The 18,280-nt window shown below is 37.1% G+C and overlaps 1 long non-coding RNA gene across 1 annotated transcript; it reads right to left on the bottom strand.

Moving 5' to 3' along the window:
- Positions 1-2,026: 2,026 nt before the first annotated feature.
- LOC107712979 (uncharacterized) lies at positions 2,027-6,487 on the bottom strand. The gene is made up of 3 exons (XR_001636850.1): positions 6,319-6,487; positions 2,482-2,680; positions 2,027-2,287 (listed from the first exon to the last, which is right to left on the bottom strand). It is a non-coding gene; the product is annotated as an uncharacterized LOC107712979 (long non-coding RNA).
- Positions 6,488-18,280: the final 11,793 nt, after the last annotated feature.

The raw sequence follows: 18,280 nt of genomic DNA, 5'->3' as shown, positions 1-18,280 counted from the left end.
ATAATAAACCATCTCATTCACCAGCTGCCAGCAGCCAAAGTCTCTGGTGCCCACACCCACTGCAATCACGTCTAACAGGAAGATCAGTATGTGTGAGCTCAGCCAAATGCACCACACATGGACTTTGACTCCACGTAGCTCTTAAAAATCGGTCGAAGATGCGTTTTCTTTGAGGAAGTGTTAATGACTGACTGTTTTGAAAGGGGCAAAACATAAAAAAAAATACAGATCAGGAGCAAATGTTTCCTTGTACGGACCTGTGTGCATCAAAGTAGGTTGTATTTGTTGAGCCTTTGTAATCCGTAGTTGGGTATTTAAGAAGTAGAATTATAATGGGAGGTAGTACTCGAGAAATCCTATTGCAGACAATAGCTCACAGCTTCACGTGGAGACAGCACTTTAAAGAGGAGAGAAACTCATTCACAGGTTTTACAAGTATTGCTTTTTGTGCAACAAAAGAACACACTACACCTCAGTGAGAAGCCAGGGATCGGAAATACTCTGTTCATTCAGAGGGCAACATTTCAGATGCCGATTTAAGCAGCTTATAAAAGCTTCAAAGTAGTGCCAAAAGTGGGCAAATGTAACACATTCAGCTCTCGTATCACTCACACACACAGAAAAGCAATAATTAGCCTGTTCCTATGTAACACACAATCAAGACTACAGACTGTACTGACAAAAAGGTGAGATCATTAGTCTAACAGAAGAACTGCAAAATAGTGTGCATGTGTCAGATTTCGTGCTTGCATGCATTATGCAATGCAATAAAATGGAATACCCTTCACTTAAAATGCCGGCCATGAAAAAGTCAGGCCGTTTTTATACTTCATATATGGTAGACGTTACAAACAAAGAAGCATTTACTGACCCTATGTCCCTATGATCAGATGAACGTGTTCAACTACATGTTCCGAGACATAAAAATAATCTTCAATGCAATATAAAACGACTACAAAAATTTACAACACTGAAGTATGGAGGTACCAGACCAGCTAATACCAAACAACTGCACCATGTTATCATTTCAACACTTACATTTCACATAACAATGAATTTAAAAAAACAAAAAAACAACAACATCGAAATAGTTTCCGAGCTCGCTCTATGAGAACTGTTAGAATCGTTTCCAGGCTGAGAGCAAAACAAGAGAAATCCCAGTAACTGCAATTCATACGTAACTCGCTCGGAGCGCTAGAGCAAAGCTGCAACAAAGCAGCGGAAAAAGTCTCAGGGGTTATCAGACAAGCGTGCCCCGGTTATTTCATACCAGGTCTATTTGGTGTGTCGTTTTCCTTTTGCTTTGACAGTCCCAGTCTGAACTCGAATCGGAGGCGTCCGTGCCCCGACTCGCTGTGCTGTCCGTAAAATACTTCTCATGTTTGTCCAGGTATGACGGACGTTGTGGCATAAGAAAAAAGTTATTAAACCTGTTATACTGTATTATGACAGCACTTTTTTTTAAACTTAATTTCAATATCGTGATAATACCGTATACCGTAATAAAAGCATTAGCAATTAATCGCAACATGAAAATTTGATACCGGCATATCCCTACTTGGCCACATGTCACATCACTTTTTTTTTTTTTTTTACATACACTTTGATGCACTTTTGATTCATCTAATGACAACATGTTTTCTTATCCCTCTCTCTAGTATATAGTATATGTTTAAGGAATTGTTAAATGCCATTATTTACTCCCTCAAGTCACTGCAAACCCATATGCATTTTTTTCTGTGGAATGCAAAGGGATCATTTTGCAGTTCTTTCCATACACAGACTGTTCATAATGACCACTTCTGTCAATCTCCAAAAAGGAGGGGGGAAAATGCAACAAACACACCATAAAAGTATCACATACACTATATTTCACTAAAGTAGCCTTCTGAAGACATACAACAGTTTTATGTGAGCAACAGACTGAAATTTAATGTGTAGTTAAAAACTTTTTCCATCTGCTGCTCTTAAATCAAAAATGGCTCCTCAATATATAGTGCAAATCTATTTTTAAGGTGTTTTTTAGTGCTGTTTGGTGCTTTTGTCCATGGTCACTCTGAATTGTCACCAAATGTAAAGAAAGATGCTTTAAAATCCTCCCGTTGAAAAAAAAAAAAATTACACCAGGTTTGGAATGAAATGAGGGTGAGTAAATTGGAGTGAACGTTTCATAATGAGGAGATTTATGTTGCTATGTTACTTACTGTCCGCTCTTGAGAATGATGGCAGCACCTGTTGCCGGGACTGAAGGTTATAATCCATAGAAGAATCAATGGTGAAGTATAAGCTGTAGATTAAGAATAGGAAAGCCAATCAGATTGATACACAAATCCAAGGTTCATTAACATCATATGAACCATGTTGCACACAGGCCATTTCCTGCTTTTCTGCTCAGTCATGCAGTGAATGTCCAGGGTCTTGTAAAAATCATCCATGTTCAACACGTGAAAAATGCATTTGTGCTTTTGGTGTTGCACTCACTTGTGTAGATCATGGTATTTCCAAGAGGGCTTAGCTCCGGCCATGCTATGCCAATGGCTGCCCCGCAGGAATAGGCTTTGCGCGGGTAAACAGATCTCCTGAGCAGTCAAGCCTGCAGTGGACATGCTCCAGCTGCAGTCGGTTCGCATTCAGGCCAGGAAATGCTCCTCCCGCCAAGCTGGCAGCTGCTGGCCTGTACCTGAAACACAGCCATGAGAGGACAAGAGCATGAATCTCTGGAATATCTCAATTTTTCTCAAACGCAGCAATTTGATTAAATGAGGAACAAATACTGAAGTCTCCTGCTTCTCAAATTCTGTCTTACTGAGAAAAGGACCTCAGTAATTTCACAAGTCTTATCTTTAAGAGAATATTCAATAGATATTTCTATTATCTCAGTTGTTTCTCCTATACAGCAATGAGCTTGAATTGAGACTTTGAGGAAAAATGACCTAGGAATCTCACAGGTTGAGATCTCGGCTAAAACTCTATAGAAGACTCAGTTTTATACTCAAATCTGCTAGATCTCAATATGAACTCAAACATCTCTCACAAAACTGATCCTCAAACATTTCCCACAAAACTGATATTATATAACTCCATACTAAATTTTACGTGCGGTCGTCACCAGTTTTTTAAAACGCACAACATATTAAAGCGTCTTTGGTGTTTCCATGTTTTCTACAAAACAAAACTGGAAATCGAGGGGTTATGAGATCAATGTGCGTGCTTTTGCTTGCTCTTTGACAATTAATGACACAGAAATGGCAAATAAAACTGAAATCAAATGTAAAATTGACGTAGAAAGACAAAAAAAAAAGTTTTTTGTAAAAAGTATTTTAAACAATAATCTTTGCCTTATTTACAACTTCGAACAATTAATTTTCACATTGTCTTATTTGTGTATATTTTAATTTTAAGGGAACCATCCAAGAAAAAGTTAATACTTGAAAGAAATACCATCAAGTGCTCCGTTAAGCTATGAAAGAGCAACCTTTGAGCAGTGAAATGTTATCATTACCTCTATTATGACCATATGAACATTCAAACCCTAACTGAGATCAGTGCAATGGTTTTGGTGTTGTTGTGGAAGAACTGAGACATTGTCTAGTCGTTTATGGAGCAGTGTGCCCTGGGCTATCAGCACACCTCCTCCTCGCATCCCCTCGCTTTGCAATGCAATCAGCCATGTGCACGGGACTCTAGATGCGCTCTTTCAGAAAAGAACATTGAGCAACATTCTGCTGAGCTTCACAGCCTGTGGTATGACAAGCGCTCAGTTTGACAGCACTAAACGACACTTGTGCCCCCAAAGCCCCGAGGATAGAGCCAAACCAAATGCTCAAACAGCACAAACTTCACCACAAAAGACTCAATCCTGTCATGTAGGATGCATTGACAGCATACAATTGATCACTTTGCTTCATTCAAAGGAAAATACTGCTCTGCAGTTTTGTCTGCAAGCATGACTCTCTGAGATTATCGTGCAAATGCTAAACTCAGAGGAAGTTTTCTAATATCAAATGATGTATGCAAATGAGTCTCAAATTTCCTGCCTTGGGAACAACTTATGTTGAAAGGAAATTGCATCTAGCGTTACCATATGGTGTAACACTGGAGAAAGCAGTTGCTTCTAGAGTAGAATCCAGTAAAATGTTTTTCGCTCTTTGAGAAACCAGCTTTACACCCCTGAGAACGTGAAGAGTGATGGACCTGGAGGCAAGGTTCATTCTGGTTTTAGCTTACAAACACATATCATGCTGACAAGCTATCAAATCACCAACATTACAGCGGTCTTCCAGAGATACAAACAACTCATGTACCCTATTAAACCGCAATTAGCATTTTATAGAACATTTTATTGCAGGGCTGTTTTGCAAGCAACAGACACAATGCATAAGCATGGTTCAATACATTTCTGCAGAACTGAGTGTGATATGCAACAGGAGCATTCCCATATTTCATAAATAACCAGCGTGATACACAAAAGTAAAATCTAGTCAAAGATAGCACTGCAATGCATTTCATAAATGGGTATGTGATCAAACCAGGTCAGTTGGTTCAACAGGGATGTGCATTTCGGTCTACCGTCCCTGATCCAGTTCATATATGCAAGCAGTTATGCATCCTGAAAGCTTTGGACCTTGGATACGGTCACTATGAGCACTATGAGCACACAATGCAACCTGATCTGTGATAAAGAACCCCACGGGACAAGCACTTCCTCTCACAACAGGTGCAAGACGGACAGGCTTCCTAGTGTCCAGCACAGACATTTCTCAATGCCTTCGGGAAGACAATGCCAATGTGTTGCAAAGACTTTAAGTAAACAAAGTGTGCCAAATGTGCTCGTTGTAGCATAAACCCCATGAAACATTCTATAAAAAAATAAATAAATAAAAAAAAAAAAAACTTACAGATGAACATTTATTAATTCTATCCTTTTCTACATTTAAATCTGAGATATCAGAACCAAAATGGTACATTTGACTGCACTGTGCAAGAAAAACATCAGTGAATCTTACAAAACCTGTCAAGAACATCACAATTCACTCCTAAAAAAAAAACACAAACACAAAACAACAGCTTATTTTAGTACTTTTAAGACTGATATTATCTTCACGACAAATAACTATATTCATTAATTCAGCATAAGTGCCACAATACAATATACTGCTAAATATTTATTACATTACATTACAGGAAACATACAGTAAAGAGAATATGATGCTTCTGCATTATCAAGTCATGTCACCTTTATTTTTATAGCACTTTTCAAAGCAGCTTCACAGTATTAGACAGGAAAGTAATAGAATTCATGATGCAAACTTATTAAATATGAGGCAAATTGAAGTTCTCTATAAGCTCTATTAAGACAATAGTGTCATTATGTCATTATTTCAGAATTGGATTACAAATGTGCTTCATTGTGAAAGTGATGTAGTTAATAGTAGCTAATAGTTCTAAAAATAGGCTTGATTTTCTGCATGCAAAATATAATTTCTTAAATTTACAGTCAAATGTTCTTGACAGCAAGCAATGGATCTATTGGAAAGACATGAAATACTGCATATGAACACTGGGCACTTCAAAAGCGGTTCTAGTGCACATCTAATGTGTGCATATTCAGAATACAAACACAAGTTTATACAACAATTTTAAGCCACTCATTCGGTCACAAAAAAATATTTCAAAAAGAGGTCCAGTAGTAAAGTGTAAAGTCATTGTACGTGGCCTGAAATTACGAAATATCTGCGTCCTGACAAACCACTGATATGACATTGTGAGAAGGTATGAAGGAGAGACAGTCGCGCGCGTTCACACCCCGCTCTTGTCACCTCCGCCGCGGTTTCCAAGCAACCATACCCGATCTACCTGTCCGCTTCCGCAAACTGGCCGGATGAGTCACTTTTTACACTCTATCACACCTGACGAAACACACCTCGTACATTTTTAAAGTAAAAAATACAGATGTTCCACGAAATGAAGCAACATATGTCAACGTCACATATTATGACACTATCAGCTGACCATCATCATAATCATTATTATTATTATTATTACTATTATTATTATTATTATTATTATACCAACATTCTATAACAAAATCATTCTTAAATATAAATAAAATAAATTATGTTTTAGAACTATACTATATACGCTTCCCTCCAAATTGAACACACACACACACCTTATCTGATGCCCTGTCACAGAATCTGATGATATCTTGACACACGTCACTGTCGTCATCAGCACACACACACACACACACACACACATAGAGAGAGAGAGACAGACCACAAACACAGACAATGCGATAAACGCAATAAAATTCACCTTAATCTCCTGACAGATTCTAGGTGTCCGGCGTTAAAAGTTCATAATGCCGTAATGATCCTGTTCGACCCGTTTGAAAGCTTCAGTTTAGCTCTATAGATGCGAGAGGACGTTCATTACAGCGTTCGAGAGGTTCGTTAACAATCGGGTCTTCTGTGTGCGCGGTGCTTTAAATGCTTCACTGCAGGCAGAGGGACACGCAAACCCCGCCCCTTCCAGACGGAATTTAAAGACACAGTGCGCACACTGCTGCTATCTGTGAATGTCTCTGCATTATTGTTACCCTCTGTGTGTTATGTATTTGTTTTCTCTACATGTTTTCTATGAAAATGCATATGAAGTTTGATTTGGAAAAATAAGACAGCATACAAGGACACACCTGTTTTCATTGTGAATGTGGGAATTTATTAGTTTTTATAGGAAAGTGATGATATTTTTCTAAACTTCAAACCCCACAAAACCTGCTGATTTCAGTATATTTAAAGGAAACCATGACACATAATGAGGATAAATGCCCTCATAATGGCATGAAAGAAAGTAAGGCCCTTACAGAAATACAAAGAAATATGCATTTCAATTTGTAATTGTCCTCCATAGAGACAAAAAATACGAATTGGAACATTTTGTAAGAATAAAAAATACAAATAATCACAAAAACATTTATTTATAAAATATTATATATTTCATCATATATTTTTTTCAATTTACATCCACTACTCGACTACAGTTATCAAAAATGCATTTCTATAAGGATACACAACTACTTTTAGAATTTAGATCATTAACCTCATACATCAAACTCGTTCCTATTTATATTCTGAAGGTTTTTACAGAGTGGTTTGTTTATATATCACTTGTCTGATTTTATGCAACATTTTATTCTTTTTTTTTTTTCTTTTACTGGCTGTTGATAGTAATTTCTGATTTATGAGATGAAATGTGATACTTTTAGAATTCAGATTATTGAACATCTGGTGAATTTTTCAGTGTTCCCTGTATAGAAATTTTATTTTTCCCAAAAGCAACGTGCTATTAAAACTGAAATCCACCCTTTTCCTTTCTATTATTAAAAACACAACAAACTAATTATTTGGGGCTTATTTCAGAGCCATAGTTTAAACAAACCTGTGCATTTGAAATATTAAATATACCATAATGAATTTAAAATGTGGCTTTGAGGCACACATCAAAGCAAACAAACATTAGGTACCTGGAACCAGACAGACTGCTGACATGCATGAGAGTCCAGAGTCCTTAGAGTCAAGAAGTATTTGAACAGACAGACAAGACCATACAAGGCTAAAGAACCTCAGTGAGAAGTGCAAAGAGAGACAGCTAATGCACAGAATGACGAAAATAAGGGCCCACAGCCCTGAATCCACACAAACAGTTAGACAGACAAAAGGTGGCTCCATTGCTGATAAGAAAGCACGCACAGCAAACACTGTGATGTTTTACTGCTACATTATATTTACCAACCTGTCAAGATGGAGCCCATATTGTCTGCAAGCTAGATGGATATGGGTGATGTCTCTTCATTATGATCTGTGCAGGGGTAGATAACAGCTGCTGTACATCATATATAATATACCTCTGATTCAGTCTTATCCAGATGCCCATGTGCATGTGAGATGAAGAGATCTCATCCCAGTGATTATGCACGTTTTCAATAGATTTCTGTCAGGTCGCAGGTCTGTTATGGGCAGTAAAAACAGAAAGCTAAATGCAAATAATAAAATGCATTTAACCATGTATCATGTAATCATGCATAATTATGATGTAATGTTGATGTCAAAGTCTGTGTGTCCAATCGAACTTGTATTTTGGTGCAAATTCATCTGCCACTTATACAACATGGACAAGTTGAGTGACTTGCCCTCATCCACAAAAAAATCATAAAGAAAATTACTTATAGATATTGCAATCCAGACTACATTAAATTCAAGCTAGGACAAAGATGGTTTATGCCAAATAAAAAAATTTTTGGCCTTATGTTGTTGATGTCAGTGTCTGTGTTCAATCAAACTCTGCTGCATTTTAGTGCAAATTTAATCTGTTACTGAAGTTAGAGAAGCCAACACGGACAAGTGGCATGCCCTCATTCTAAAAAAACTGTTATTTTGAATGTTCTCTGAATGTTCAAAACATCCAAATTTTAAATGTTTGTTTTTATTCTTGTTTATATATATATATATATATATGTGTGTGTGTGTGTGTGTGTGTGTGTGTGTGTGTTAAGGGAACATTCCATTTTATTGTTTTGTAACCATTATGGGAATGTTACTTTTGATCTGAACATTCTGAAAATAGTAACATTTATAAAAAGTTTGATGATGTATAAATAACAATGTTGTGCTAATGTTTTTAGAACATTATTGAAGATCAGATAACTTTGAATGAATAATCTATTAACATTACTGAAAAAAACGTTTGTTCATAACTTTGGGACAAGCTTGCCAGAATGTTAACCAAAGTTCTGAGAATGTTCCCTGTTAGCTGGGTTAAAGTGAAATCAGAAAAACCATGAAGAAAAATACTTGAAATGAAAGCAAATGCAACTCAGACTACATTAAATACAAGCTAGAATTAGAACAAACATAGTCTATGCCACAATGTGATTTTTAACAATGTTTTACTTTTTTGTTCATTGAGCTGCACTGATTTAGTCTGTATGAACCCACTAATAAATTCAACAAATACTTTTAAAGTGTTAAATAAAATCTGGCCACTCACTCCATGCCATAAGACCATTATAACTTGCACACTAAGGGCGAAGCTTATGGTCAAACACAATGCAACACAAAAAAAAAAACCTGAAAGAGCTAAACAAACAGAGCTGAGAGGCAGGAATGCAGCAGGAACAAAATGTGCTTGTGTTACAGTGTTGCAAATCTCCGTGTCTGGCCTTGGCCCCCAAACCCAACAGGCTTATCTTCCGATATTTGGCCGTGGATGAACCGACTCACTTTAATCCCCTAATAATTTCAAGAACATTCCACACATTCCAGCAGGCCAGTTGTAGCCAGCAGGAGAGTGAACTAAATGTTGATTTTTGACATTGTACTAGTGGCAATTCACACAAAGGTGAACATGCGTGCATGAATCAATAAGTGTGCACTGGGTTTGTGTGTAAATGTGTATATAATTGTGATAGTAACTGACAGCATGCATATATGCATTTACAAGGATTAGAAGTTATTAAATTTGTCTATTCATTAACCCAGCTAAATCAGCTTTGTCCACCTGAAATGGCTTCCCTACAGGATGCATGGCCACTTAAATAAAAGTCTGTTTCTGCGTCATTCAATGTACCTCACTTTGCAATCAGGTGTGGAGACAGAACTGAACTGATCTGAGCTCAGATTGCCTTGTGTTGATAGAAACACGGCCATGAACTTTCCTCCGTTGCCGGATCCCTCCCAACTCTTGCTTCTTGTACACACACACACACACACACACACACACATAGACATTCAACCACTCCACTGTTGATATGATGTCATCGTACGCACACATAGGAAGTGCCTTATAAAGTCAGGCCATCATGCACCTTTGGAGCAGAAAGGGTCACTTAACCAGGCTTGAAGGAACACCTGCTTGAAATGTTTAAACAATAGCATCACAGTAGGGTTGGATACACATAAGGAACACCGATCTGGATTTAAAAGATTTTAAAGGCAAACCATGGCAAAACATGTTGAAGTTTGGTGAAGGTGAAGTTGATGAAGCTGAAATAAGGCTAAGTTTAAAGACAGTGATTTTTCTCTCATAACGCAACACATTTTTGAAAGAAACAGGATAATCAGTGAGAAATTTTTTTTTGAATGGATTGTGAATATATGAAAAACTCTATGAAAAATATGACACGTAGTTGAAAGGAAACAAAAACCATTTCAGCGGCGGAGAAAATTATTACATTCTGATGAAAGATTACAATCATGGTTTTCTTAGAAATAACATGCAATGACTGTGCATAAAAAGACCAGTATTGTGTCTGTGTTAAAAAGGTAAATGGAGTCCATTTTTATGTCATATTGACTTTAAAATGAAGGTTTCAAGCTGGACGCTTCTGTTTGCACTCCTTCAAGCACTAGTCAATTCTGAGATTTTGGGCTTGTTAGTTTTGCATAACATTTTGTTTCAGACTAGTTTTTTTGTTGTTGTTTTTTTTCCCTGCACAAAGCCAGAAATCTCCACTTCAGCAGCACTTACATACACACATTTGCATGATTTAAAACGACGTTTTATTCCTAAAACATGGTGAATGTGTATTACTTTCTGTTGATTATATTTTCTGATTAATGGAGTGATAAAAAAAGAGATATCTAATAGATAGATATCTCTAATATGACAACAAAATGAAACAAGAATTTTGAAACTGATTTTAGATTTAGATTTCTGTCCAAGTAGTATATGCAAATTAGTGCATATTTAATTACATTATCCCTAACTTGCATATTTTAACATAACATTTCAGAAAACGTGCAATACAATAAATGTTTGGAGTTCTTAATGTAATCAATCAACTGGGCTCTTTAAAATCTTAGTTACTTCTTCTTGACAACAATGAGCTGAAATAGAGAGCAGATTTCTTAACCCCAGCAACCTCAAGTGTCTCGTGTAGAGTTTCAGAAGAGATCAGTGTCTCAAACCGTTCTCAGATATGTCAAGTCTTAAAGTCAGAGATCTCAATATGAAGCTTTCTCCACATTCATTATAAGGAGAAATGAATGTGTTATCCACATTCATTGCATAGCTCTTATTGACATGTCTATTTTTTATTTCTCCCAATGAATTCTAGAAGAAGAGAAACTTAAAGGGATAGTTCACCCAAAAATGAAAATATGCTGTTAGGTTACTCACCCGCAGGCCATCCGAGATTTAGGCGCCTTGTTTTTTTTTTCTTCAGTAAACCAGTAAGGAAGATTTTTAGCTGAAACTGGTCCTTGGTGATTGATTAAATGCAAGTCAGCAGCTGCCAGTTTTTGAGAATTAAAAAAGCATATCAAGGAACACAAAATTAATACCTGTGGCTCGTGACGATATATTGAGGTCTTATGAAGTGAAACAATCTGTCTGTGCAAGAAACTGAACATTATTTGCAACATTATTACATGTAATCCAGAGCCTCAGGCAAACGGTTTGGAGTGATGAAACAGTTCGTGTCTCGAGCAGCACAGATCTAAAACAGCTTCAGCTGATCAATAATCCCAGCAGCGAAATCATCTCACCAGCCATCTGCTCCAGCACACTGGGACAGGAGCATATGCTGTGTGCCTCCTAATTATAGGCAGTTGAAACAAACTTTGTTCATGGGCTTCTATTCTAAAGATTTTAAGTTATAATTGACATCAATGTTTAAGGGAAAGTGTATACCTTCACTGTGGTGTGATAAATTTGAAAAGCACAAATATTTCATTTATCTCTCAATTAAAGGGATAGTTCATTTAATCACTCCCAGGTCATCGAAAAGGTGTAGGTGACTTTTTTTCTTCAATAGAACATTAAAGATGATTTTTAGCTGAAACTGTGGTCCTTGATGATTCATAAAAAGTCAATGGCTACCCTCAAAAAAAGCACACCATGCAACAAAGAATTAATCCCTGTGGCTCCAGTTCTTTTTAGTGAACTAGTTGAACTGTTCACCGAATCAGTATGAATCGTCTGAATCAGTTCGTGTCTCGAGCAGCACAGATCTACAAGTTACTCAATCAAAACATGCACTTTCGGATGTCTGACACTCACTCCGACTCGAAATGAGCCAAAATACCGGCATTCCTGATCCTATGATGCTGGTTTTTGCCGACTCATTCTGTGCTCCAGTTCCTCCAACAGTCACTGAACTGAGAAAACAGTTCGACTTTTTATGATTTCTCCACATGACTTTTTTGATGCGCTTGGAGGAATTTATTCGCAAAATGCATTTCCATCTCCCATTATTCGCATTAACCATGTTCCGCACAAGTCAAAAACCACCTCAAGCGAGCGTAACAACTTTTTTGCGAATTAAGGCATTTTTATTCAAAATTCAGCGTTTCCATCACTCGATTCTGATGCGATACTTCAAAATGCGCATAAAAGCAGGGTGATGGAAACCCAGCTATTGTTTATGTAAAAAGGTACAAACTTGATAAAGACAACTTTATTCGCTTTATATGCTTTAGACATGTAAAACATCCATGTTTCTTGCACAGACGGATAGTTTCTCTTCATAAGACCTCAATATATCGTCAGGAGCCATGGGTATTCATTTTGTGTTCCTTGATATGCTATTTTTTATTCACAAAAACGGGCAGCCACTGATTCACATTTTATGAATCAGGTCCACAGTTTCAGCAAAAAAAATCTTCTTTACTCTTCCACTGTAGAAAAAGAAAAAAAAGTCACCTTTTTGGATGACCTGAGAGCAAATTTACATTTTTGTGTGAATTTTCTCTTTGGATAAGAATCCAATTCTCTTTAAATTCTCTTGCAACCCACAACACCTCTTCAAACCATCTCCATATGTACAGAAGAATTCACACCTGTTGATTAAATCCAGATGGAGATGGGCTCTCTTTACAAAACCACACGTGTGACATGCTGGCATATTGTAATTCCTCAGGGAAAGGGTGTGCCGGTGATGAGGGAAAAGGGTGAATCATCATTCACGGGGTTACCAGGTTAAGGACCTGCACCTGTTGATGTAATCTCACTTTGCACATTCCCAAAGACAGGATCAAAGTTCAACCTGGAGATATGGAGAGAATCCAGTGAATTTAGCTCTTCATGTGAGACAGATGAAAACATGCAAGCGGTTTTAGACTATAATATAAAAAAAGTCCAGGTGAGTGACCTTCAAACGCCTAACCCTAAGTATTAACTTTTGTGCTACAGTTATGCTATATGCTAAGTTTATGCACGTGAATGATACTTAAAATCATGTGGGCTTGATAAGGAGAGATAAGACTTACGATTTTCATCCCATATAATTGAAGGAAAGGAAGAATACAACAAAGATTTGGACACAGGTTATTTTGGTTGTTTACTGGTAAAACACCACCTAGCAACCACCCAGAACATCCTAGCAACCACATGGTAAACAGTGATAGTAAATATCTCTCAGAACATCTTAGCAACCATTAAGCTACCAAGAACAACCAAGCATAGCAGCAAGGATTTTTGCACAGCTGTATTCTTCTGAAAATGAGAAAAATGTTGTCTTTTCCCTAACATTGACTATTGCAGCATAAGTTGGAACCAAACTCAGAAGCTGGAAAATGCTGTTTTATTTGAGTCAGAGCAAATACCTGATTGATTACGCGTGAATGAATGCATAAACTTTACATGTTGGACAAGCTCTGCCTCACATGTGGCCTGGTTTACACAATCAAACTATAACAAATGTTTGGTTACGATGATGATAGCGCCAGCCGGTCTGATTCAAATTTGTTTAGTCAATATCGTAGAGACGTTAGACTGTCTGGAAGGCTGACATGCTTCTGCACACACACACGCATTCAAGTGCCTCTACATTTCCATATTACAACACCGAAAATGATTACAGAATCCTTACTCAACCTTTTCTTCCACCCACGGCAAATATGAATCATTTTCTCACATGCAGTTAATAAGGTTGTTTCCTGGAAATGATCTTTAAGACACATCGATGTCTCAGTGAGGAAGCATGAAAGTTTTGCTCATTGAAAGTGTGCTGCACTCGTTCAATTGAAGGTTAAGAATCCATAATAAAGGGGCGTAGCTGTGATTGTTCATGTGGGGGTGTGTTTGGTCGGTTCAGAAAATACTGCTTTCTGACTTGCTGGCAGCAGCATCATGTGTTATGACGGACTTAAAAGTGTAAGCCATCTCATTTATCTTACTCTTTTTCTTTTCTTGCTGTTGCTCTGTCACTTTGACATAGTTTTAATGTTAGTGTGCATAATATCTGCTCTCATTTAGCATGTAATTTTGTTCAGAGCAACTTACAAATAGTTTTACGTTTGTTGAAGAACTTTTTAGTGGTGCTTGTCTGCGCAAAACCTGCCTGTAATTATATCCCTTGATAATATCAAACACCTAAAGACGTTCTTTATGATAATGACACACTGGCAGGATCATCTGTCTTACATCTGCAGGATAGAAATGCCTGTTGGCTGACGGAGTCTCCACATCAGACAGAGTTAAAGAGAGGAAGACTGAAAAATCCAGACCCTGTGAAGACTGATCAGGAAGGTCCCTACACAGGTCAACCTCCTTTATTCCTGTTTTACAGCCAAATATAAAAAAATAAAGAAAGAACACTATTAAGCTTCTAATTAGTGGTGTTTGCAAAGGCAAAAATGTAATCTGGCAATGCAATGATTTGTGGATTCAGTGCTTAAAACACAGTGTTACATTTTACATCAGATTTAAATATATTTTACATGCACTCATTGTGGCTAGACTGTGGCTGAGTTAACAAAACTGTATTAAATTAACACTATATGTATACCTTGGGAATAAATTTTGTGTTTTATATATATATATATATATATATGCATATACATACATACACACACACACACACACATATACTGTGTATTGGTGAGCATAAGAAGTCTCTTCTGCTCACTAAGGCTAAAGTTTTTATTAAAAACTACAGTAAAAACAGTAATATTGTGAAATATTATTGTAATTTTAAAAAACTGTTTTCTATTTGAATACATTTTAAAATGTAATTTATTCCTGTGATTTAAAGCTGAATTTTCAGCATCATTACTCCAGTATTCAGTGTCACATGATCCTTCAGAAATCATTCTAATATGCTGATTTGCTGCTCAAGAAACATTTCTTATTATTAATGTTAAAAACAGTTGTGCTGCTTAATATTTTTGTAGAAACTGCATTTATTTAAAAAAGAAACATTGCAAATGTTTTACTATCAGTTTAAGGCATTTTGCTGAATATGTGTGTGTGTGTAGCATTTATCTGTAAACCACAGCTTTGTGTTGAAATGCTTAACGTCTTGCATCCTGTTTCCTGTAGTCATCTTCAAAAGTCAGGGTCACGGCTTCATTAATGTAGCAATTGGTTTGAGTAACGTGAGAGCTGACGGATGAGGGAGTCACTCCCGCTCTCCTGGTTTCCTTTTCCGGAGGGCCTCAGGGACACTCTGGAGAAACATAAAGATCCATACATACTGCTAATAAAGATTTCAGATGTGCTGCCCGGAGGGAAATGAGCAGGGTTGGTTGTGGACTAACCCCTATGAAGGTTTTCACGATAAGGGCACCTACAGAATGGCTGTGATTCACTGGGTGTACATCATAACAGCATTGTACCGCTGACAGCTTTGGAATTGTGTCAACTGAATGTAGACTTATAAGGAATTTGCCCAAAACAGGTGTGACTTGGTAATGCAATCAGCTTTTACAAAAGTGAAACTCATTAATATGGCATCATTTTGAATAGGGTAAAAATGAAATTCACCGAACCCAATTGCTGATTCATGAAAAATGGAACCACTGAAGTGGTAATTGTTCCTCTAACATACACTCCTAAAAATAAAGACTCTTTAGAGGCTTCCATGGTTCCATGAAGGATCTTTAACATCCATGGAATCGTTCCATCCACAGGTTCTTTACAGTGGAAAAAGGTTATTTAGATTATTAAAATGTTCTAAGACAAAATGATTCTTTTAACAACTGTTTACTGAAGGTTTTTTGGGAAATGTACTATCAGTGCAAAATCCCCTGTTGGGAGCTTTATTTTAAAGAGAGTAATAGGCAAACAACCGAAGAGGTTGCTACTTAACTCTTAAAAAAACATAGCCAGCAACATACATTAATTCTTGACAACACAGCCACCCACACACAAGCACAGGACAACTTAATGAGGCCCAGTACCTGCCCCTAGGGCTCACCCGCATCACTTTTTCCATCTTCTAACTCAAAGTGTCCATGTGAACGCATCTGAGCTGGGATAAATTATATGTATATAGGTGAGTTTGTATGCACAGTCTCGAACAAACCTTTATCATGGGGACAAGTTGAACTAAAAGGCACTGAACTACACTCTTAAAAAATATAGGTTCTAGTACTCTTAAAAATAAAGGTTCTTTTTTGGCATTGATGGTTCCATTAAGAACCTTTAATATCCATGGAATCTTTCCATTGCACAAAAGGTTCTTAATAGTGGAAAAAGGTTCTTTAGATTATTAAATGTTCTTTACACTAAGAAAAAAATGGCTCTTTTAAGAACTGTTCACTGGAAGGTTCTTTGAGGAAACTAAACTGGTTCTTTTATAGCATTGCTGTGAAAAACTCCATTTGGAACCTTTATTGTTAAGAGTGAATATACTGTATATCAAACTTTTCACAGCAAAAGCCACAGGAGAACCAGTGAACAGTTTAAATGAACAGTTCTAAAAATAACTATTTTTTTCTTAAGCCCTATTCGCACGTGATTAGTATTACCTGGTGACCTCCAGTCATTTGTAATAATTGCGGAGGTTGTCTGTGATCTTAATCCCGTGCGAATCGGCCATGTCTGTAATTTGTAAAGTAAAAATTCCCCCGCAAATGACCTACCATATTTCGCCGAACACCGAGGTCCTGTGATAATATTAGTCCCGTGCGAATCGGCATCTCTGTGATTCGGCCAGCATTTGGCGGGTCGCATATCATTTTTCGAGGTTTTTGTTTGCTGTGCGCCTTTTTATCCATCTTTCGCGAAGAATGGAGCTGCGTTGGAGTGTTTGATAGGCCTAGTATTTTGGGTGCTGTCATATCATATCGCTACACCATACAATTTGCAGAAAGAGAAAGCTGAAAAGGTTTTGAGGTCAATGTGTTACAAATAAATCAAGCATAAAGCTTGAGATATTATTTTAACCTGGTGAAATGTAAATGACACAACGCACGAAACTATATTAGTTTCTTTTTTTAAAATCCATCTGGACCATAGAACGGGACTCTCAAAGCCTTGACATCCGGGTATCCGGGAGACAAGTCAGTAAATTCGAGTAAAATCACAGGCTTCGCTTATCCCGTGCGAATGCACCACACGAAATTCAGATGTGGGGGGGTAATTAAAAAAAAACACAAGGTCCCCAGATAATACTAATACCGTCCGAATAGGGCTTAATTCTCATATTCAGGCAAGTATAAATATATGCATAGATTTGCATGATATAACATTATTGTTGTTATTTTTACCTATTCTTCACTGCATAATATAAAATTGTGGTTAAATGTTTTAGATCATTGTTTTAATATCACAAATTGTGTCTGTTTATTTACAGGGTGACCTAACTCTGACGACGAGCCAATACAGTGGACACTTGAGGTGTGGGGAGGAAGACAGACTGATGGTTTTCATGTTAGATGCAGTTTTGGTTATATCAATACTACCTAGCTCTGTCAGGTTAAAACCTCATCTTAGTCTAAGTATTTTTTTTCTATATTTGATACCTTCTGGGGTCAAAACTGTATGGTGCAGCAAATGCAGTTCATGTTGGTAATGGAGATTGAATTGTATTACAGAACAGCAGACACTTGAAGTAGCATTCAGTCATACTTTATTTCTTTCTATTTTCAATAGACCAAATATCACCAGTGGAGGTATAAATGTTTTGTTGATTAATGGCACTTTTTATGAGGCTTTACTGCACCTTTAAAAACTTGTGTCCAGACTTTAGTAGGTCATGTGAATGTGACTGATTCACTTTTATTAATGTTGGAAAAATAAAGAGTTTAATTGTATTTTACTTGTGTGATTTGTGATAAAGGTATAGACCAGAGGTTCTCAACTCTGGCGCTGTATGTCCCTACAGAGCAACCTGTAACTTTCTAGTAATCTTGAAGACCTTGATGAGCTTGTTCAGGTGTGTCTGATTAGGGTTAGAGCTAAACTCTGCAGGAAAGTGGACCTTGCGGGCCAGAGTTGAGAACCCCTGGAGACAAAATCAATACAGTTTGTGGTTATTTTAATCCAACAGAAA

This window comes from Sinocyclocheilus rhinocerous, unplaced genomic scaffold, assembly GCF_001515625.1.
Source record: "Sinocyclocheilus rhinocerous isolate Xijiao unplaced genomic scaffold, SAMN03320098_v1.1 scaffold147, whole genome shotgun sequence".
NCBI classification, from domain to species: Eukaryota; Metazoa; Chordata; class Actinopteri; order Cypriniformes; family Cyprinidae; genus Sinocyclocheilus; species Sinocyclocheilus rhinocerous.
This window is presented reverse-complemented; position numbering and strand designations above follow the sequence as displayed.